The sequence below is a fragment of the Amia ocellicauda genome, chromosome 3 (genome assembly GCF_036373705.1).
Source record: "Amia ocellicauda isolate fAmiCal2 chromosome 3, fAmiCal2.hap1, whole genome shotgun sequence".
Classification (NCBI taxonomy): Eukaryota; Metazoa; Chordata; class Actinopteri; order Amiiformes; family Amiidae; genus Amia; species Amia ocellicauda.
Window position 1 is genome coordinate 22,196,174 of NC_089852.1, and position 22,692 is coordinate 22,218,865.

Here is a 22,692-nt window from a genome sequence, read left to right on the forward strand (position 1 = left end):
GACTGACCCGGAACAATGTGAAGCGCATATATAAATGGTGAATGTGCGATTAAAAAAATACAAAAAGTAGAATAATGCGAACGGCACAAATTGTTTTCTTAATGCAGCAAATACGGTGCACTTACCCTGTCTAGAGAGGCTGCTCACTCCTCTGTACTCCTAAGTACTCTCTCAAGTCAATGAGCAGCGTGGCAGCTTCAGCACTGGGGACACTGCTTGGTGAGGCACTAAACAAAAACAAAAAACAACACAGAGCTTTAACTTATTAAAGAAAAAAACACAGTTATGGTTACATATTTTTTGATTTGCCATAAGCCCTTTATCCAAGTTTACTTGCATATGTACACAAACAATTACACAAGTACAATGTGTATATAGTGCATGCATGTCTTATTCCCAAGATACAGCACCGCCAGCACATGAGGTGGAGAAAAATGAGACACTTGAGCGAGGATGAAAGCACAGCCCGACGCTGGACATGAACCAAAAAAAAATAGGCCTACATGTGATTTGGCCTTCCATAGTATCACGTTGTGCATTACTCATAACAACTGTAAAGGGAATGAAGCACAGAATGAGAAAGGGTTCAAATAAACTACAGGAATGATGCCACGGAGTGATTTACTGGGAATGCTGGGTTTGAGCAGGGCTGTTTTCAGACCAACTCAGACAACTCCATTGTTTTGGATGCATTCGAAGCAGAGCCCCGCTGAACCCACAATCTTTTTTCAGACAGAGCTCTTGATAAAAGGTGATGGGGTGATCTGGGATGCACAGAAGGCAAGACTGCAGTAGAGACCTATATACAAATAGCACACATATTTGGGGAGAGGCCAATTTGAATGGTTTTGTGGGTCAGGATAGAGCACCTTCTGGGTTTGGAGTCCTAACTGCTCTCAGATTAATTTAGTTATTGTTCTAAGGACCTCACAGAACACATTGGAAAAGGATCTAATTGTACGGTTGTGCTGCGGCTGACAATGGTCATTGCTGACAGCACTTCATGCGCAATCTTCAGCTGTGTATTTCTTCTAGACAATTAAAAAACAATTAAAGGAAATAAGATTGGAATTGTGTCACGGGTACATTTCAGGACAAATAGACATGAGGCATTGTGAAATGGAGAAATCAACAAATGAGCCAACCCAACTGGAAAGGCAGTAATGATGGGAGTTTTCATCACCACAACCCCCCCTGCTTTTTCGAGAAGTCATTTGTATGTTGGGATGGCAAGACAGCTGTCTGAAAGTAAAAGTTTAGCTCATCCTGCTCCAGGGAAAATGCCAAATTTCTCCAGAATCCTTGCAAGCGACAGGTCCTGTCAAAACAGAGCCAATCCCAACTGGCCTGCACTATAGAGTGGACATCAGTTGTTTTACATGGTCTGTGGGGGGGCTCTGTGTCAGAGCCTTTTCTCTTGTGTACAGCTCCCCTGAGGGAAAAACAACAAGTATCTCCATTCCTCATCTGCTTCACTTGTCAACCACTGTCCTCAATTGCCTCAGACTGCAGGCACTTTCAATGGAAACTTGAAGCCCCCCACCTCTCCTTCATTCTGCCCTTTTGCCATCTGCATTGCCATCACAGCACTTGCAAGATATGTTACACTGTAGAAACACACACACATGTATGTAACATCTTGGGGAGGCCTTCATCCAACAGTAGTTTGATATAGGATCATGATGATGTTGATTTATACATATTATACACAATACATTTTGCACATTATGAAGATACTTTTAATTATATATTCCATGAATCATCATAATTTTCCACTAATGGTTATCTAACCACTAACACTTTTAATTTGACTTTTACTAATGAATCCATTCTAGTCATTCAGAAAGATTCTCATTGATCTTCCTACCCAGATCAAATACAAAGGCTGAAAAGGCAGGTACCTGGGTGTCATTTTACATTATTCTAGGATTAATTTTATTTCCATTATTGTATTGCAGTATTGTTTTATTTTATTTTACCTATTCCTCACAGATGTGGAGAGAAATTAATTAATAGATATGTAATTATTAATTTACTACCCAACTGTCTCTCACCCACTTTTAACAGTGTGTATCTGAGCAGAGGGAGTACACCCCATTGCTGCTGTAGTTATGCTGCACTTACTGTTACTGAGAAAAAACAAAAAAATATAAACCAATTCCTTTATCATTTTAGGGGATTCAATCAGCCACAAGTGTAATGCATTACAAAAAATAAGAGTAAAAAGTAAAGACATGATGTCACATGATGTCATGAAGCAGCTTCATCTCAGTTCTCTACTGCTGGTCATCTTCACAACACAGAAAGGAGAACCACAGGGGCTGAGACTGAGGTCCTGGTCTCCCTGGGAACTAGACCTTGAAATGATCTTATACTTGGATGAATAACTCTTGGCATGGCATACCCAGAAACAGACCTCCCTGTTGCATATCAATCCACATGCATATGTTCTTATTTCCCCTTGCTTCTTTGTGTTCCAGAGAGGTGTCCAGGTGATGTTTCGTTGCAAGCATGGCACTCATACACCATCAAATTGCTGTATGGAAATCTCTCAAAAAGACATCTGTGTGTGCTGGTAGTCATTATTGAAAACATAGTACTGTACTGACCCGTGAATGAGATCAACCTAGTGGGCCGATGCCAACAGCACTGGTGGGATGTCATTAGGTGTACCTGGACTTTTGCCATTTTAGAAGGGAAAGAGTTGCACAGTATAACAATAATAATAATAATTAAAAAAAATTAAAAATAATAATATATATATATATATATATATATATATATATATATATATATTGCAATGTGCATAATCATCAAATTATACATGCATGTCCATCCATTATAATACATTGGAAACAAAACAGACTGAAAGAATACTGGCAATTCTGCTTTTCAGAGGATTTCCCTCCCCATAACCCCCATTTAAGAAAAAGTTTTTGAGATTGAGCTCCAATGCATAACCCCTTAAGCGAACTTTGTCCTATATACCGCACAATTTTGGCATGCTGGAAATCTGCTTGTGCCACTGGGAGCCTCAGTCCCCAGAACACAGAGACTAAGATGTTTGATATCCAGCATTGTAGGTGGAGATGAATCCTCGTGTGATTTGAAACAGTGTGGGACTGATCTGATGATCTGTGTCGCCCCTCATGGCAATATGTTTATGATCAGTCATCATACTTTGCGGGACAGAATTATTATCACCTAATTTCAGGCCTGACAAATAATTTTCAGTTTCTTACACACACACACACACACACACACACACACGCACGCACGCACGCACACACACACACACACACTACTGCCTTGCCACATAGCATATACAATGTTACAAAAACGTAGGGGACTAGTTCAAGCTCGGAAAAATCATTGCTCTGCACAGTACAGTTTGCAGGGGAAAAAAGGCAAGTCTCATTTTTCGTAGTGTGCTTGATGGCATCACACAAATTCGTTTGTTGCCGGGAGAGAATTATCGCAGCCTGCATTTCACAGAACGGTTTTCAGGCAAACCTTTGTGAGGATTGTGTGTGAAGTAAGAAATGGCAATGCAAACTCACCATTTGTTTTCTGGTTCTCCTACTTATCAGATAGCATTCAGAGCTGGAAGGAAAATAAAAAATGGAAGTCTATGGGGAAGTTTCTTAAAGGCACCAATTCTACCTACACAGCATTCAGTTAGATCTTAAATTTTTTTCCTTGATAAGCGTATCTTTCAAAACGCTTATAAGCTAGAGTTTTGTGATTCTTACATTTTTCATAAGCCACAATTGGACCCTTTTTGTATATTTAAAATATATGTGATGTCATTTAAATATATTTTAGTCTTTAATCAATTGTTTATATTATAGAAATTCAATTCTAATTTCAGCCTATAAAATAATTATGGATAACAGACTAAAAGCTATTTAAAATGCAGCATACTTGACTTTTTTTCTAACATATATTAAACACATATATATTTCTCCTGTATGGGAAAAAGCTTACTCTGCAAGCCACTAAAAGCTCCTTCTGGGGACCTCTTGCTTTACTAGTATTCAACTATCAGTCTGAAAAATTACTGGTTTATATGTCCCCATGTGTTTGCAGGAGGTAATAAAGTAAAGCATCTGGTTTTTCTGCACATGCTACAGCACCACCATTAAAGCATCACCAGGATATGGCCTAGTCAAACCAGAGGTAGACCAAATAAAAACTCTGCAAATCTAATCTAAAAACCCGAACCATATCACACCTTAATTTATAATCAGTAGAAAGTGTTGTCTGACAATTCTTTTAACCAAAATCAGGTACATGTTTGTAATACTGCCATTCACAAGTAGCGCAAAGTTTAGCTTTGACTCCAGCCTAAATCCTCTCACAATTAAAAGGGGAAAACCTTTACCAAGCTAAAGAAAAACAAAGTGTGTTTAATCTCCACAGATGTTCATATTTTATATAGCAAGATTGTATAGATATTTAAAGAATAGGTAAGTGGCTAGCTATGCACAAAAAGTTGAATACTAGTATGGAAAGACTGACTTCAGCCCATCTCTCTCCCTGCACAAAGGCTTTGAGGCCTGGAGAAGCAGAGGAAAAAGTGAGCATGTTTGTGTGTGTACGCTGGGGGATCAAATGGCTGATAACCTGTTTTCAGCTTCTGCCTGCTTTCAAGAATTATATGGGCCACACCGGTCTGTTATTGTGACAGTGTAGCACCAAGTAATAGAGTGCCCTTTGGAATAGGAAAAGATGGCCCTCTCTTTATACTCTGCGCATGTTCTGTGGAGATTAGCTCACTGGTGGCTTGTTGAATACCAGCGCTACATATTCCAATCTCAGAGCAAAAGCAAAAGCAAAAGCAAAAGCAAAAGATAAATAAAAATAAAAAATCTATGAAAGGATTCCCGGGGACGTTGCCGAGAGACCAACCCGCTAAGACTAGGGCTTACAAGCTAGATTTGAATCCTAGCCGCTCGATTCAGACAGCACAGTCAGTCCCCAGAGACACACGACATTGGTACTAAGACTGAGGGGTCACCAGGGTTGGCTCGGAGATATGAGGTTTGTTCTCACACAGGACAGGGGCCGCGATGTTGGCCGAGCAGCTATAGTCCTGGAACACTGTGCTAGTAGTAGAGTAGCAGAAAGTGGCTTCTGACAAAACAATGAAACTGTGAAATGGTGCAGGTTTGTACTTTGCGACCTGTGGGTAGGCCAAAGGTTTCGATTTGCTCTCGCCCTTAGTCCAGTTTCTGAATATTCTGGATTGTGGCCATTTGTAGTCATCTACAGCATGTTCACATACATACACACACAAAAACATCCAATAAAAAGGAATATAAATACTACTGTAATGATGTGATGTTGTCCTGGTGTATGAAAAGCCTGTTAACTCTTCCTGTCAAGAGTTACAATACAGCACCAGAACAGTTCCATGTAGAAAAGCACAGAACAGCTTTGAACAGGAAGGGACTATTTTGGCCTTCATTGATATGGATGTTGATTTAAGAACTTTCACAATTTTAATCAAGTTTACCCTCCTAAATATTTGCCCTTCCTTAATCTGCTTACAATGCCAATCTCAGAGGTAGTGCGCTCAGTATGGCAGGTGCAGTGCGTATAGAGTTGCGGTAACTATATCGTAAATCAAGGCAGCCAATCTACCTTTGTTTTGGACTATTACTTGAATCTGTGCTCCAGACATCAGAACAACAGATGACTTATTGCTTTATATTCATATTACTGGGTGTGTGTCCCTGTGTGTGTGCGTGTGCGTGTGTGCGTGTGTGCGTGTGTGTGTGTGTGTGTATGTGTCTGCACACACATGTGATGGCTGATATTTGGTATCCTGGCAGAAGGATTGTGACTAAGTAAAGGAGGGCTTTACTCTCCTGCTCCCTTGAGCTGTTTTTTTTTTTTTACATCCCCCCCTCTCTCTGTCTCTTACGCCACTGCCAGGGTCCCTGCTCACTGATCGGCCAAACCGGTAGTGACAAGTCATGTGTGTAGGCCTGGGGGAGGGAGGGAGGAAGCTGGGGTGTCAGTTCTCATCCTTCAGCTCAGTGGGAGAGCTGGCGGAGAGCACAGTAAAGGCCTCCTGGTGGGGTTAGCAAGCAGCCCCATTGCCAGCTGCTGGGAAGTACAGTCCACCCACATTGCATAAGGGGAACAGAGTGGATAGAGTGGCTTTGCTCTGCTCAGGACTGTGACTCCAAGTCGGTCGGATGTTAACTGCGGTGGAGAGGGGGGAGGTCCAGTTTTGTTCTAATCTATGCAGGGCAATGGGTAGACCGACTCGTTGGCATGGGAGGCAACTAGCTGATGCAAATGGAATGTCCAGATTTAAGTTTTTAAAACATCAAACCGAAAGGAAGCCAATATAACTGGATGAGGAGCCTGAGTGAGAGACAGAGAGAGAGAGAGAGAGAGAGGGGAGAGAGAGTGAGAGAGAAATGGAGAGAGAGAGAGTGAGAGAGAGAGAAAGAAAGGAGGGAGGGAAAGAGAGTGAGTGAGTGAGAGAGCGAGACAGCGATGGAGGGAGGCAGAGAGAGACACATTCTCTATCATCAATACTGCCCAGCCAAAATCCTGCCAATTTGCCTAATCCAAATTTGCTGCATTTCCAAATAACTCAGGTGTTTCTCTTGCTGCACACCTAAAAAAAAAAAAAAAAAGAAAGAAAATATAGATATATTTATATAAAGCACATGATTGGATATTTCTTCCTCCTCTAATTTGTATTCTGTTTCTTTACACCATATAGATAACAGTAACACTTGGTGACAATACAACAACTACCAGATCAACCCCACAATTTGTTTTTTCCATTTTTTAGTGCCAAAGGAAAAAACTAATATAAAATTTTAAATATATATATATATATTCTCCAGAAAAGACAACTATTACAGGTCAGTGTCTTCCCCAGGATTTTCTGTAAGCACAAAAATATCTGCGAGCGAGGGGGGGTTGCTGGATGGGGTGACTTTGGGTAGAATTGGAGACTGCGATTTGCTTGTCAGCCAATAAGAAGCTTTCGTTCGTACATACCAAAATGGCGGCCTGGGTCTCAAAATAAGAACATAAAAACATAAGAAAGTTTACAAACGAGAGGAGGCCATTCGACCCATCATGCTCGTTTGGTCCTTTAATAACTGAGTGATCCTGTTTTCCGTCTTGAATGCCTTGAAGCCCAATTTCCATTTGTGTCCCCGGGTGCGCGTGTCCCTGCTGATCTGGAAAAGCTCCTCTGGTTTGATGTGGTCGATGTCTTTCATGATTCTGAAGACTTGAATCAAATCCCCTCCTCTGTTCCAGGGTGAAAAGGTTCAGTTCTCTGTCTCTCAGTAGGACATTCACTTGCTCTCCTCTGAACTGCCTTGTACAGTCTTAACATTACTGCCCTTGTTTTCAATTCTACACTTTTGACAATATACCTTAACATTCTGTTTGCCTTTTTTATTGCTTCCCCACATTGTTTGGATGGAGAAAGTGAGGAGTCCACGTAGACTCATAGGTCTTTTTCATGCATCATCTAGTTCTATTCCTCCCATAGTGTAATTATAGTGGACATTTTTGTTACCTGCATGTAATACCTTGCACTTGTCCACATTGAATTTCATCTGCCAGGTGTCGGCCCACAACTGAATATTATCCAAGTCCCTTTGAATAGCCTGTGCTGCCGAGATTGTATCTGCTGAGCCACCTATTTTAGTATCATCTGCAACTTTGACAAGTTTGCTACTATCCCAGAGTCCAGATCATTAATATAGATTAGAAAAAGCAAAGGCCCTAGTACTGATCCCTGTGGAACTCCACTAACAACCTCACTCCAGTTAGAAGCAACTCCTCTAATCGACACCCTCTGTTTCCTATACATCAACCAGTTCATAATCCATCTACTTACATTACCCTGAAAGCCTACAGCTTCCAATTTGGTGTGGAACCTTATCAAAAGCTTTTTGGAAATCTAAGTATATCATATCACATGCTTTCACATGATCTACAGCTGCAGTTGCATGTTCAAAAAATTCTAATAGATTAGTAAGACATGATCTGCCTCGTCTAAACCCATGTTGACTATCTCCAAGAATATGGTTTTCATTAAGATGCTCCTCTATTTTCTGTCTAATAATTTTTTCCAACATTTTACAGGTGATGCAGGTGAGACTGATTGGTCTGTCATTTCCTGGCTCAGTTTTGTCCCCTTTCTTGATGTAAACACCGAAAAGTCTTGAAAAGTAAGCGCATCAGAACAATATTTAGAGCGCAATTAAATTATAGCGCCTTGGCAATCTTGCATTCTTAATTATAGCTCCTCAACACTGAGGCGCTTAAATGGCCTGAGGAAGACAATGCAGGTTATGAAAAGTATAGCATGGCCTTTCCCAGACTATTGAGTTTGAAGAGCACTTCTTTTGCCGCTACTAATCCAGTAAATGCAGGTGATCATGAGTCGGATCTGAAGCACAAAGAAGGTACAAACCCAAGACACGGGAGCATGACTGGTGCTCAGTTTGGCATGATGTTGAAGCTGAAGTGTTGCACAATCGCAGTTGCAGGTTGGCTATCTGGCTCTACAGACACAGCTGGGCTCATTTCACAGAAGGCCAATCAACAATACACTCTGGATAAGACCAGCAACCAGAGAGATGTTTTTTATTAACCATGCTCTCTTGGCCTATTAAATTACTTCAATTAAGAAAACTATAAAACATTTTAAGCTGTCGGTTTTTCTTTTTCTTTTCTTCTCCCTGTCTAGACATCCTCTTGTACAGGCCCAGAGATGGCATCTATTTAAGGGCTGGGCTGAATGTGCCTCATCTCTTGTGGGGGTGTGGGGTGGGTGTTTTCCAGCCCAATGAAGCGTGCACTGCCAGGGAGCTGAGGGACAGGGCTGGCACGTCGGAGGAATGAGCGAGAGCCCAGGAACCCGAGCAGTCTGTCGCCATGCTCGTCGTTGACACACAGTATGACTTTGACAGAGCAACTCACTATCTTCACATCTCCCATCCATCAAAACCAATCCTCTAAAATCGTAGCTTGCTGGACTCATGTGGGACTCATAATAAGTCATGGGACTCCTTTACTTTGAGTTGTTTTTATGCATGTTCTGAAGTTGTATTCTCTTTTATGATCCCTTATTATTGTTGACCTCACCCAGGATGACTTCCATTGTTATGAAAGTATACATTCAAAAAGAGGTTATTTTTCAGTTTGGGATGCAAATCAGAAAATCAGCAGGGGGTACTTTCAGAATGGTAATTTTTAAGGATTCATGTCCCCTAATTCTCAGAAATGCACAAAACCACACAAAGTAAGTGAAAGAAAAGATGCAGCTTCATAAATCCCAAGGACCTAAGCCCGCTGGATGCGGCTGAATTTACACGACATCGCATTGCTGCCTTTTGGCACAGGAGTGAGTAGTAGTTCTTGGAAGAGACTGAAAATAAAAAATAAATTAAAAAATGACTTGTAAAGCAAGCTGTTTCACTGAAAGCCTGGATGATAGCTGGATGAGTAACAGGCCCTGACCCTTGCTGAGGACTGCCCAGTTTGCAGGCATAGCCGCCTTGACAGGCTCCAGTATCAATTAAACAACCAGCAGATGCATTTTATTTTAGTCGATAGCTAAAAAGTCCTTTAATTCCATTTTCATAGCCCCTTCAGCTCTGATTTCCATGCAACCTCATCTCCCATGCAGAAAAAAATAGACATATTCTTAATTTTATGTATAGAATGTTTCCAATATCCTGAAAGAAAAAAAAAATATATATATATAATATAAAAAGTACACACACACACATTCTGTCATTTGTAGTGACCTGTTCAGCTTTTTGACACCTCACATGTGTAAATTATCTATCATTAATTACAACAAACACATCTGTCATCTTGCCCTGGGCTTATTATACTGTTTATAATACAGGGATACATAATCCTGCAGAGTACAGTTGTTAGCCTATGAACTAAGATTCACAACAAGATTGTAGGTGTTTTTGTTTGCTTGGTGCTTGTTTGTTTGTTTAAGAAAGAATAAATAACTAAGCCTTTTAAGCTTGTCGGGTTTTTGGGCATATGTTTCCTTTAGAGACTATGCACATTCTTCAACAATTGCACATAAAAAAGTATAATAAACACATAAATAAAACTAATTCACAATATCTGCTGAAAAGGTGACTGTGCCATCTATCGACTCGAGCTGTATAATAGAAAATAGAATAATTTACAGATTACCGTTCCTAACCACAAATACCTTATTGTTTTCTAAATCAGCCTTAATGCATCACTCTAGCCTCCACTGCTTTCAGAGTTCAGCTTTTAAAGCATGATGAAAATATCCACACTATGCACCAAACCCTCGGGCTCTTAAATCAATCAGCCCCAAATACTCGAGATCCCCAAACACCATTGCTTTCTTCATACCAAATCTCACTTATCCCTCAAACCCTATCCATAAGGTCTACCTGAAGTTTTAAAATGCTAAATACTTGATCTTTCTGTGTGGTTTGCAGGGGTGTGAGCTTAAACTGAGATTGCATTCACAGGTTCATAGGATCTTTTATAAAGTCTTTAAAAGAGAACACTCAATTAACATCGGGTTGTGCCACTTTGCTTGGGGGCCATTATCAAATATTAAAGTTTGATGAAAACATCTACAACATAAGCCCTTTAGGCCCTTAAATAATTTAAAAGCAGTAGATTTTTGTATTAGGGCTAGAAGGTGAGGGACAGCAATTCTGTGGAGGAAACTGAAGTGCTGTCATGTTTCAGGAGGTAATTGCAGTCAAATGTGTTAGGTTTTGAAACACGGTAAAATAATTCCAATGGTACTTTTGTGGAAAATACCGAGCCTGTCAGAAACTGTCCTAAAGGCCTTGTTTCAGTCACTAGAGGAACGGGCTGAGAGTGTGTTCCACTTCCCCCTTCTCGAGATTCCTCAGAAATCAGGCTCTTCCAGAAGACTTTGTGATTCATGTATTTCCATCTGAAAGCACACATCACCATTCCAAATCATTACTAAAATCAAAACTCTCAGCCACCTGCCAGTCACAAATCAAACTTCAAATGGGTTACTGGACGGTGGCTTCCTTTGGCACAACTTTCTGACTCATATCAAGTGGAAAACGTCCGTATGATGAATACACATGAAGACACACCACTGTGTTAAGAGTTAAGAGATTTTCACTGTTGAAAAATCATAGAGCCCAGACTCCAAAAACCTACAGAAGGGCTTTCATTATGAAGGTGAGTGGCATAGCCTGGATTTGAACCAGTGACCTTTAAGCTGCAACTCATCATACACTATATGGAGGCTGTTATTGGAGCCCTGAGACTTTATTCTTCATAAAGAGAGACTTTATTACAACTGCCACTATACCTAATGAGTGTCTCCCTCGTTGCTTATTTCAAACCCCTGTGAATTTACAACATGTGAAAGCCAATGTGTGACAGGTAACTTAAAAGGACATCAACTTACTGCAAAGCACATAAAACAGGCTACCTAATTAGGACTTATTTGGGAAACTGACCTATATATGTCTGGTCTGTGATGTTTCTTTTCATTTTTCAGTGAAGGGCAGGGAGGGGGATTACATTTAAGACACCTACACAACCCCTCCCTTTTAATAAAAAAATTACATTCTTTAAAAGGGAGAGAAAAGGAGAAATCTGCTTTAATATAATATAAATAGATGGCCTTCGAGAAAGTTATATCAGTCTAAAAAGTGCCCAGATTGTGGGAAAATACCTACAGTGCATCTTACAATGTAAAAAATCTGAGAATGGGGGTGAATGAGTTTTCTGCTAGTATTCCCCCAAAATGCATTACACGGGTTCCACATTGAAATATCAGCAGACAAACTGTATGCACACTATACATAAATGGCTGTTATATAACGGCTTTGGCTTTAATATGGAAACTCCCATACTGTGTAGGTTGACCGAAACTTGCCCAGAGCAAAGTGCTTTGTGAGGAAAGACTTTCACCTTCTCCAGCCGTCTGGTCACCTACCACTTGTGAACTACCTTTCACTTCTAATGAACATCCAGAGCTCCCTGCTGGCTGCGCTTAAATTCGCCATATGCTGTGAAGGAATGCACATGTTCATCTGCAAGGCCTGCAACAGATGCTCTGCCCTTAGAAACGTTAGGAGTTTGTCATCTGTGGCTTATCCAGTCAAAGACACCATTTTCTGCGAGAGGAAGAACGTGTTTGAAAGGAAGTTTGTATCTGTAAACGAAGAGATAAGATTCAAAATACAGTTTATGCTGTTGTAGTCAATGCTGCTGAGCTGTCGACAGTTTTTTTTTTTTCCGTTTCCATTTCCCAGTTGCATTCATGTCCAGGACTCTCTTGAGGAATTGGGTGTTTTACAGAAAATGTGCCTCAAGTGGTATTTCATGAGAACGAATAACAATAAATAAATATATATTTTTATAAACAGTAAAGAATTTTACATTTGAAACCATTAATATGCACTATTCTCCTTTTGCTTTTTTGTCAAAACATCACCTGCACCATATCCCCTTATGTGTTAACTGCCTTTAATTTAATTTGCATTCACTTTAAAGGGGAAATTTGTGAATTTAAATAACTATACAGTTGGAAGCAAATGTCTGTTTATCCCCAATTGCCACAGAAAACATTTACAAAATGAGCCTCCTTTAAAATAAATGAATCCAAATAAAATGTGCCAGAATGCATTGTTCCAGACGTTTCTGAGCTACTGAACAGTGGACTACTTAAAAGACAAAAAAGGGAAAATGTTACAAACCTCCCAGCATGCTGATGATCTCAAACCCAATGTCCAAGCCTAATCCGAGGCAAAGAATGGCTAGGAAATGGAAATCTTACAAGCCTAGTTAAAACAACAAGGCCATCTGAACACTTATTTTCACCAAAAAGAGATTTGATTTACTGGACAAGATTGGAACCCCTTCCGCTGAGAGAATAAATTAATAAATACCAACCCACTTGCTCTGACATGGATGTACTTTTATGTGAAGAATGACATGTACAGCTTAAAGGTCAAGTGGCAAGGATTTGTGAAAAAAGCTCAAAGGTCATTGCTTGCATTTTATTCCCTAGTGCATTTACATAATCCAGTCAGCCCCTGCACTTTTCTCACCTAGCAAAGCCATAATTGGGAAAAAAACGCAGAATGTAAACAACAGCACTTCACTGTGTTTATGCTTCACAATGTCTCAATAGTGACCCGCTTGTGCTGCAAACAAGTTCGGAGCTTTTTCTGACAGTGTGTTTGGTGGAACAGCAGATGATCTGCAGAGAAGCCATGCATGGTGTTGTTTTGAAGAGACTGGAGGCCGACTTCTATGGAAGCCTAGCGTCAAGGTCTGAGGCAGTAAGAGCCTGGGTGTCTGGGACTTGGCATTCAGCAGTGTATGGGTGAGAAGGACACAAACAGCCCTGCTCCCTGTGCTGTGCAGAAATGCTTTAATTGGGCTTTTGGAGTGAAATTCACTTGGTATATATTAAAAGGGGGAAAAAAAGAAATCCTATTTGGTCATCTGTCGTTTAATTTTATTTTCTGAAAAACGCAGTAGGAGGTCACACATAGGCGATGATTTTTAAGCTGTATTCAAAAATCTACCCTCTTGCCCTTTAACAGGAACAAAAGCTTGGCAAGTTTAGCACATGACACATACAAAGGCTTTTCACTGCACAGATTAATGTGTTTTGGCCAAAATTAAAGCAGATTTGAGATCAGGTCAGTAGTTCGTTAAATAACAATATTAGTAGTATTCATACATTTCAAATTGTGTCCGAAGAAGCAAAAGGAAAATGGAGAAACTGACGAATAAGGGATCATTTTTTTGCTGAATTTCTTCTGACATTTACCTTTTTGAACTCGTTTTCTGATATATTTCGGACTGCTGGTGCAAGCTCACATGCAGGAGCAATGGTAAAAGGTCAGTATGGTAATTTGCATGCGCAATCACTTCCATTTCAAAGACAGCAAATGGCCGGCGGCCACTGGTGCTTGTTTATGGGAAGCGGTCAATCCAGATGTCTTTTGCTACCAACACTGGTTTCAAAGCCAATGTTTCGAACACTGGAGGGCTTCCCCCTGGGTAGAATGGGAGACTGGGTGCGTGTAGACACTCTCTCTCTCTCTCTCAAACACACCCACCCACACACTCGCAGCTGTTTAGGATATAATCTCCAGGGGAGTCCTTGTCATTGTCAGGCTGTCAGCCGCTGGATCGATCTGTGAATTTCCACCACGTAGCAACTTTGTATCTGGCGGTTTTGCTGACAAAACCGCCACATACAAAATGGGTATCTCACATTTCTTGGCTAGTTGAGAGGAGACTGGAATCTCACGGGCCTTGTACGAGACTGTCTCTAAGGAGCAGGAGAGACTCACAATTTACTACTTCCAGAAACTGCCACATCATTCTTACATAAAAATGGCAAAGAACCCCCAGCCTGTGAATTTCATGATGTACGCAGGGAGACACTGGAAGATGGATGGGGGGGTGTCTCGTGACCACTTCCAATATGATCACTAACCTATTAGCCCTCTTAGTAGATGCAGGATCCAATGTGCTTTTTCTCATTCGGATGCTCCGCTTATGGGGGATTGACAGTTTTATCCAAAGGCACCTCTCTGGACTAGATGATTCTCAATGTCCTACAGCATGAGCTAACAAGCAGATCTTTCCCACACCTACAAACAACTGGTATACGTGACTATAGAAAAGTCCTGTTTCAGTTGAATTCATTTTTTATGTTTTGGATGACTGTGGCGCTGGGTGGTATGTGTATTTATACTTTGTGTATTTATGCAGTGGAGTAAAACCATAGTGTGCATGCATCTCTAACGTGCTGTACCAGGCAGACTGTCTTCCTGACTTAGAATATATGTTCTGCCTTGAAACCTGCAGTCTCTATGACATGTACTCACCATTTCCAGGGAAAGCTTACATTTTTTGTTATTATTATATTATTAATAATAAATTATGCGTTACATCCCTGAGTTTATCATTGACGGAGGAAGGGGCTTTGAATGAGAAATACCGAAGCTGCCCAGGGGACCCAGTGTCAGAGTGCTAGAGGTCACATTGGCAGCAAGCTGTAAGCCATCTGCCTGGGGAGGTGTGTATTTGCATACTCTGGAATCCTGCAGAATGTAGATGGAGCACATAATCATACTTTTTCCACGATAGCTGACCAGATTTTAAAAAGTTGTTAATCTGCTAATATTTTACAGTTTTAACGTTTACAACATCAGGTCAGAAATGCATTGGCAATATGTATGATTTACGACATGTCTTTTTAAAGACAACACAGCATATAGTAATTTCTGTGCATAACTTTTTGCTAGACAAACAACACAATACAGTTGTTTTACACTGCACATATTACAATCTAAGATGCGTTACAAATGACTCTCAGAGCACACTAGAGCCTTTACAAATAAAGGCAACAGACAGAAATTACAGTGAACCTTCCCTTTATTGAAACTGTGGTCTGCATCATACAGCGCCTTACGCTACTGGCTGATTGACTGAGTTCAGACTCATTTTATGGGACACCATGTCTTTCAGAAATGTGTGCTCATATATCAGAGAGGGTCTCCGGTGGCCCCCCTCTGCCGCAACAATGCAATAACAGTAGGAGCTGGAGTTTCTAATGGAAACTGCTATCTCAATTCATAGATGAAGGGCTTTTGATTTACCTTTACACAGATGGCTGTTTCAGTGCACCCCCCCCGCCAGCCCTATACTTCCCTTTCGACAGCCTGTAAAATTAGAGTCTATTGCACTGCATCCTCCAGTTCTCATTTCTCTTACCAGACTGACAAACAAGTGCTTAATTCAATAGGGAGGAACAAAGTACAATGGTTTAGTTGTCCAGAGGACTTAGGTCGGGCCTGAGTTACAGGCCTGCTGGGCCCACGTGTAGCTTGACTTTGCTTTCTAACAGAATTTGGTAATCGACGCCGCGTGAGTGTGTCGTTATTAAAGGAGCCCCACTGGCCATGAGGGAATGCTTTTTCGATCCCTTGCACTGAAACATGACCTTCAGTGCCAACATGCTAATAAGACCCTATGCTTCCCAAGCGCTCTCGCCCCACTTTGTTCGCTGCCAACATCACTTCATTCAAACTCCAGTTCTGTTTGGATTCTCCGTCTAGCTGTTCATGATGTCATGGAATGCAGGCCATATATGATACACTGAACTTTCTGCAATTGCCTAAACAAGACCCAATAGTGGTCCGATTGACTTATTCATTGCAGAGGGAGCCTAGGGCAGGTAATGTACTCGGGTTCCTTGGAAAATTTTATCCACCTGCACAGCAAAACTGTAATTTTCTTACAATATGCCTTGTGAAGAGCATTGTGAAGAGCTCCCCTTTGTAAGATTCTGACTTCTAAGGCTTGAATAGAATACGCTACGTTTGCAGATCACTCTCAATGTCTGAATGTTACATTTTGTTGTAGACCATCCACAACATCAGCATTAATCTAAAATCCAAACACACACACAGAACAACAGCTGACATTAAAAAAATATTATTTAGGATATTTGAATGTGCATTTGATTGGTGGAAAATATGTATAGGACTTATTATGCTTTGTCAGACTGAATTATTAAGGTCCATTTAGAGATAGCAAACCCCATAAATTAAAATTTGACTTTTGTTTGATCTTATCTGAAGGCATCGCATTTTTACAATTTAATACCAAATTAGAATATCTCCAGTAAAAAGATGGCAACCCTACCTCACATGCAAACCTGTCCAACTGTCTTTTTTCCCCTCTTAATATATGCATTTGTTTATTACTTCTCTTTATAACTAGTCACCTAACTGTCTGCAGTTCTAAACCTTGCATTTGCCGGCCGGCTCTGTAAACTTCCACATGTCTCTGCTCTCCCATCTGTAATTATAGTGCTCCTGTGGGATGAAAGGAGCTTTTTAAGTTGGCAAGACTGACATCCCTGTACTGGCAATGTGAAATGCTTTTACGCACATAGAAGTGTTAGCATTGGTTTCAGCATGTCAACAAACGCAACCTTTTTCGATGACAAGTGAGCCTTCACTCACAGGGTTGTGAACCAACCTATCCCTTCCAAGCCTGTATACGTCCTCAGCCGTGCAGAATTTGATTAACGGCTTGCGGCATGCATATAAAAAGCACTGCCTGATGTCACTTGTAACTATGTTTGCCACAATCCATTAATACTAATAAGAATATTAAAAAGCATAATGCTATACCACTTGTTTAAATCAGAGATGGTACTGGGCTTTGTTTTGTAGTCATGGCACCCATCTTTAAATCTTAACATGCTACATTCTGACATTCAAAAAGGTCTGCTTTTGCAAACTACAAACAGAAACTGCTTGCATGTGACATCGCTACAGCAAACACTAGTTGATCGGTCTGATCGGGGAGGTGAAAATATATCAATAACTATTTTGGTCCCATAAATTGCCCTGCAAGACGGGCAGAGTTTAGTCCTTCACTTAACACTAGAAACAACAGGGATATAGTTTAGGGGTTGTGAACGGTGTTTATATCTCCAACTTTATTTGCAGATAGATTGACTGTCCTGTTGTGTAGTCAGGGATTTCCATTTCTGCTTTGCAGTTCTGAAGAATCGACTCACCTTGAAATCCCATTTATGCTGACATTGTGGCAAATGGAAAACTAACCCAAAAACTACCCATCTAACCAGTTAATTACTCCATATCCCCTCATCATATTCTAAAATGGGCCTTTCTAATGCAGACACCAGATCAAACTTAATTACATATGTATTAATTAATTAATTCATTAATTAATTGGGTGTTTGACAGCACTTCAACGCAAAGACAGGAAGCATTTCTTTCATCAAACACGGCGCACAGTGTAATAACTTCATCCTGTGTGTAGTGAGCGCTAAGCAAACATCATTATCGCTTTACAAATGTACAGCTAGAACCATACTTGAGCCTGCTTAATCATTGCCAGTGATCCGTGATTGCATTATATGCTGCAGGCTCTTTAACGTTAAAGAGAGGTTGAGTGCTCATACATTCAGAAAGCACAGTCCCTATGCATACAGAGGTGCACTAATTTACCCAAGAAGGCATCACCAGTGTACTAATCCAGAACTAAAATGGATGGGACTAACCGAGACAAAGCAGAGAACACACTTGAGCGAAATACTGGATTTGGCAGGAACGTTTCTGGCCTTTGCAGTTCCCTAATACTTGCTGCGTTGCTGGCTGGGTGTCTTGAAGTCGACTCAGCACAAATTGGCCTTAGTTCAATCAATCAATCTTTATTATATATGCAGCGCAAAGCAAGAAGAATTGCTACAGAGCACTTTATAAGATCATTGTATATACAAAGAACAAGCTAAATTGGGCATTAAAGGAGACGGAAAAGTACATAAAGACTTGATCTCAGATTGATTCAGTCAAACATAGACTCTCCCCCAAAAAAGCTGCACGAAGTCTGCTGTTGTTGTTGTTTCCCCCTTTTCTTTAAGGTCGATACACCAAACGTTTGAGATATAATTTGTCAAACTGACAAAGGTGAAAAATAAAAGACAGCGTTTCAACTTGGTTGTTCTTTTCCGATTCCCCTCTGAATTTTTTCTGTGCTTTGGAAGTTCAAGTACCAGCGGGTAAGCAGAGCTGGTGAGCTGAATTCAAAGCGGTCACCGGCCCAGGCCTCCATCAGATCGTTACTCAGGCTGCCATTACCCACCCAGGCGCTCAGCACTTCTTCTGAGGGTATCGTGTGGTCACTCAAAGCTGACCCTCTGACTACCTGAGAGCTATTGAGCGGTAGGTCTTACTGGGGGTCTCTCTCCCTTCAGGTTTCACACCATAAAAAGCACACAAAATCATTAACAGTCTTGTCCAATTAGTGGCAAGCACGGAAGGAAGATGCATTAATAGAGTTAGTTAGGATACTGTATCTCAAATATTTTGGTTCAAGAAAAGCTGATGACTTGTTTACTTAAGTCTAACCCATGCCCTAAATACCCCAATTCATTCAAACTCATGATCATGTATTTGCTTTTCGTCTGGACACTTGTGTGTTTGTTTTCTTTAAGTTAGAATTGTCTACAGATAAAGTGCTTCCTTCCCCCCACCCCCTTCGAGATCTTTTGAGTCAATATAACGTTTTTGGATTTCCAGTCTCCCGAGTTCATTTATCTTTTCATTATTTATCTGAAGATTTATGTTTCCCAACTCTCTGTAGAGCCTTTTCATTATTTTAAACAATAGGGGTTTTAAGTTAAGTATAGAATTGTATAAACAACTTATTAAAGAACTAACTCTTTTATTACACAATATAAAAAGTCAAATCTAAGCAGATGGTTACTTCAATTAAGGTTCAATTAAGTAATTGAGAGCTTGGTTGGAACAAAAACCAGCAGAGTAGAGGGTCCTCCAGGAGCAGGGTTGGGAACCCCTGCTCTACAGACTGAACAAGAGAACTGCTCAAATCCATACCCCAAAAATTGATCTTTAGTAAACTACATCCCTAGTCCTCTAATACCTCTACACTGGGACTGATAAACAGACATGCTGTCATCACTAAGGTGCCAAACGAGACCAAACGAAAAGATGAAACTTCTGTCCAGCCAAAAAAAATGACTGAATGCAATAAAAAACACTGACACAAATATACATCTTATTACAGAATATACACTGAAAGGTGGGTTGAAACATTCTACGGAATACGTTAATTCCCTGTCAAATTAAAATTGTATCTAAGGGAAATTGTGTGTGATCTTCCAAGAAATGTTATGTTTTTAAATAAAATGAAAGAAAAAAAAAGAAGGACCTTGACACATTTACATTGCATACATGTACATCATAGGGGTACTTATTGCACAAAGAAAAAAAGGAAAGTAAGAAAGAGAAAAGGCCTCCGTGACATGGAGCTAAAGAAGGAAGTCTGTCTGTTTACACTCTTTAATCTCAGATATTGCAATGTTCTCCGGCTGCGTCTGAAGAAAGTGCTGAGGTTTAATAACTAGCAACTGTTTGACTCTGGAAAGACAAACAGAGTCGGGCTTACCCAGATCATTTCACTCATTCCTGCTCTACACACTAAGTTGGTCTGTGTGAAAATGTATGAAATCACCCCCTGGATTATTGCGGGCTTCGCTTCACCACATTATACCCCTGAAGTAATTTAATATCAAGGCAAGGTGAGCTGACAATTTGGCTCTACTGATATCAAATGTAGTGGCAAAATTACTACTGTGTTTAGTGTGGAAAGTGTAACTTTTGCTTATAATATCCACATTTTATTTAAATACCTGTCCACCCATTGGGAGAAACTTCAGAGGAGATGAGGAAGCAGGCCAGCATTACCCTTGCATCACAGCTGTGGGCTCTGCTTGGCTGATGGGGACGGTTGGCTTACGAGTAGGGGGCGCAACTAAGTCCCGAAAAAGTCAGGAGGGAGGATGGTGTTGGTTGAGGCTGCCACATTTCTGTTAAACAAAAAGAGTTTCATAGGGAAAATTAAGACATATACATAAGAATCAGCACACTGCATGTTTGTTTAAAATATTTAGAGAGGTGCTTCTTTTAGTCATTGTTCAACACGTTTAGAGAGAGTGCTTTGAGCGGACAAATTATTTCCATGGAGTTCCTCATACAGACAGCGGAGGATAGTGTTGTTAATATAAACCTTTTTAAGTTATGGAAAAATACAAGAAAGTTGTCTGGCTTGTTTTCCTTTTTCACCCAGGGGGATTGTGGTGTGAAGCAGCAATGTGGATATAACTCACCCAGAGATCTCATCCCCTCTCCCTCTCTTGTCTCTGTGTGTGTGTCTCTCTCTCTCCCCCCCCCTTTTTTCTCTCTTTCCCCAGTGTGCTCTGTCACTTCTACTTAATCTCAGACGTCAGGCTATTGATTCTCGGTTCAGTGGGCTTTAAGGAAATGACACTTGACTATAAGCGTTTCAATGACCGAAACATCATTATCTGTGCCGAAACAGACACACTGAAAAGCATTAGACATCAAAGAGGTTGTGTGTGTGTGCGTGTGTGTATGCGTGTGTGTGCGTGTGTGTGTTTGTGTGTGGGGTTGGGGGGGAGTTGTAAGTAGAAAGAAGAAAAAGAGAAAATGGAAAACACAGCTCTGATTAATTAGATGCCCATCAAATGAATTAAAGATACAGTGATAGATGGATTACCTATTACCCTTGAATAAGCAAGATGCGCGGACTGCGGGCGCTGTCTGTAGTTGGAAACCCCAAGACAATTCACGGAGCACACGTCCTTCCTAGTCAACTGCTCTAACGGCCTTATCTGTCATCTGATCTGTAAATTCTTCCAATTGGCAGTTAATTAATCAAGGGAAGCACAGTAAATGGGCTAACTCTCACCAGCTATTACAACCAGGGCTCCTGGAACGCAGCTACGAGTCCATGTCCATGCATTCCCTTCTGGAGCAAAATAAATCAATGGGTTATTAGGCCATATTATGCTATATTAATGTTAAAAGTTTTTAAAAAATTTGAAGGTTTAGTTTATAGAAATTAAAATCAGAAGATATATGTTCTAACAAGTTTTGTGGGCTTGCTTAAGTTTGCTATAGGCTATTACTGGCAAATCTACTCTTTAAGAAAAGCGAGAATGTATGTGGTATATATCACAATAAGATTTTCACAGTAGCTAAAGTAAACAGTCTTTGTTTAATCTGTCTTAAACTGGTGACCCAGCCTATTAGTCCTAGATCATTTTTATTATAGAGTTAAAATTACATCTACAAAACTGCTGAAAAACACTAAATCCTGAGCATAAAGATCACAGCCTAATAAATGCTCAATTAAATCCTGTAAAAGGAGCCGTTTTGACATCAACAACTTCTCATGCTCCTCTCTTAATGGAAAAAACATGTTTCACGTGTGAATTCCTCTTTTCATAAACTTTAGAGAGAGGGACATCCTTGTTTTTTCTTTGTAACATGGCCAGGGATTTCAAATCCTAGCTTAGAGCCTGTATGGATCATTGCTCTTGGCCATGACTCTTAATGGGCCTGTACATGTAATTTGTGAGGGGAATTGCCACAGTGGAGCTCCCTCTGCTCAGTAACTTACAGAGCACTTTTTCATCAAAAGTTAGGATCTCACAGGGCTTCAAAATAATGTTCAAGCTGTAGACATTGCAAAATTACTGTTGTTATTATTATTTTGTGAAGGAGAGCTTGAATCTGTGTATGCTTTTCTTATTGGAGCAGGGGGCACTCAAACATTGAAGATACTCAGATTGCAATAAATTAATATGAAAGATAAAAAAGCAAAACTATAACCTGCAGATAGAAACAAGAAAACAAGAATAAATATGAAAAGTGCCTGACATTGCATATCCCTTCCTGTGGCTTTTCAGACCTTGCTACGGCTCACTTCTTCTATACCACAATGACATCTTGAGAGATGTCCACTGTTACACCGGCATGCTTTATCAGTAAGAATCAGGGAGCCGAGTGCCACAGAAAAAACAATTGAATGCATACAGAAAATCCCATTATCTTTTATATATTTTCTGAGCAAAACAGCTGGAAGAAACCACTGCAGTCTGTTTGAAGAGGGACTGGACTGGAAACCGTGCGTAGGAGTGTGCACTCTTGGGACTCCATGAAGAGGAAGCTCTATGGGGGGCTGAAAAAAAAGTCCATGGGGAAACCATGCAACATCATGTGCATCTCCAGTACAGTTTGCAGC

At 40.4% G+C, this 22,692-nt stretch overlaps 1 long non-coding RNA gene across 1 annotated transcript; it reads right to left on the reverse strand.

The window, feature by feature from the left end:
• Positions 1 to 131: 131 nt before the first annotated feature.
• On the reverse strand, positions 132 to 21,600 carry LOC136747275 (uncharacterized). The gene is made up of 3 exons (XR_010816467.1): positions 21,355 to 21,600; positions 20,276 to 20,452; positions 132 to 227 (listed from the first exon to the last, which is right to left on the reverse strand). It is a non-coding gene; the product is annotated as an uncharacterized LOC136747275 (long non-coding RNA).
• Positions 21,601 to 22,692: the final 1,092 nt, after the last annotated feature.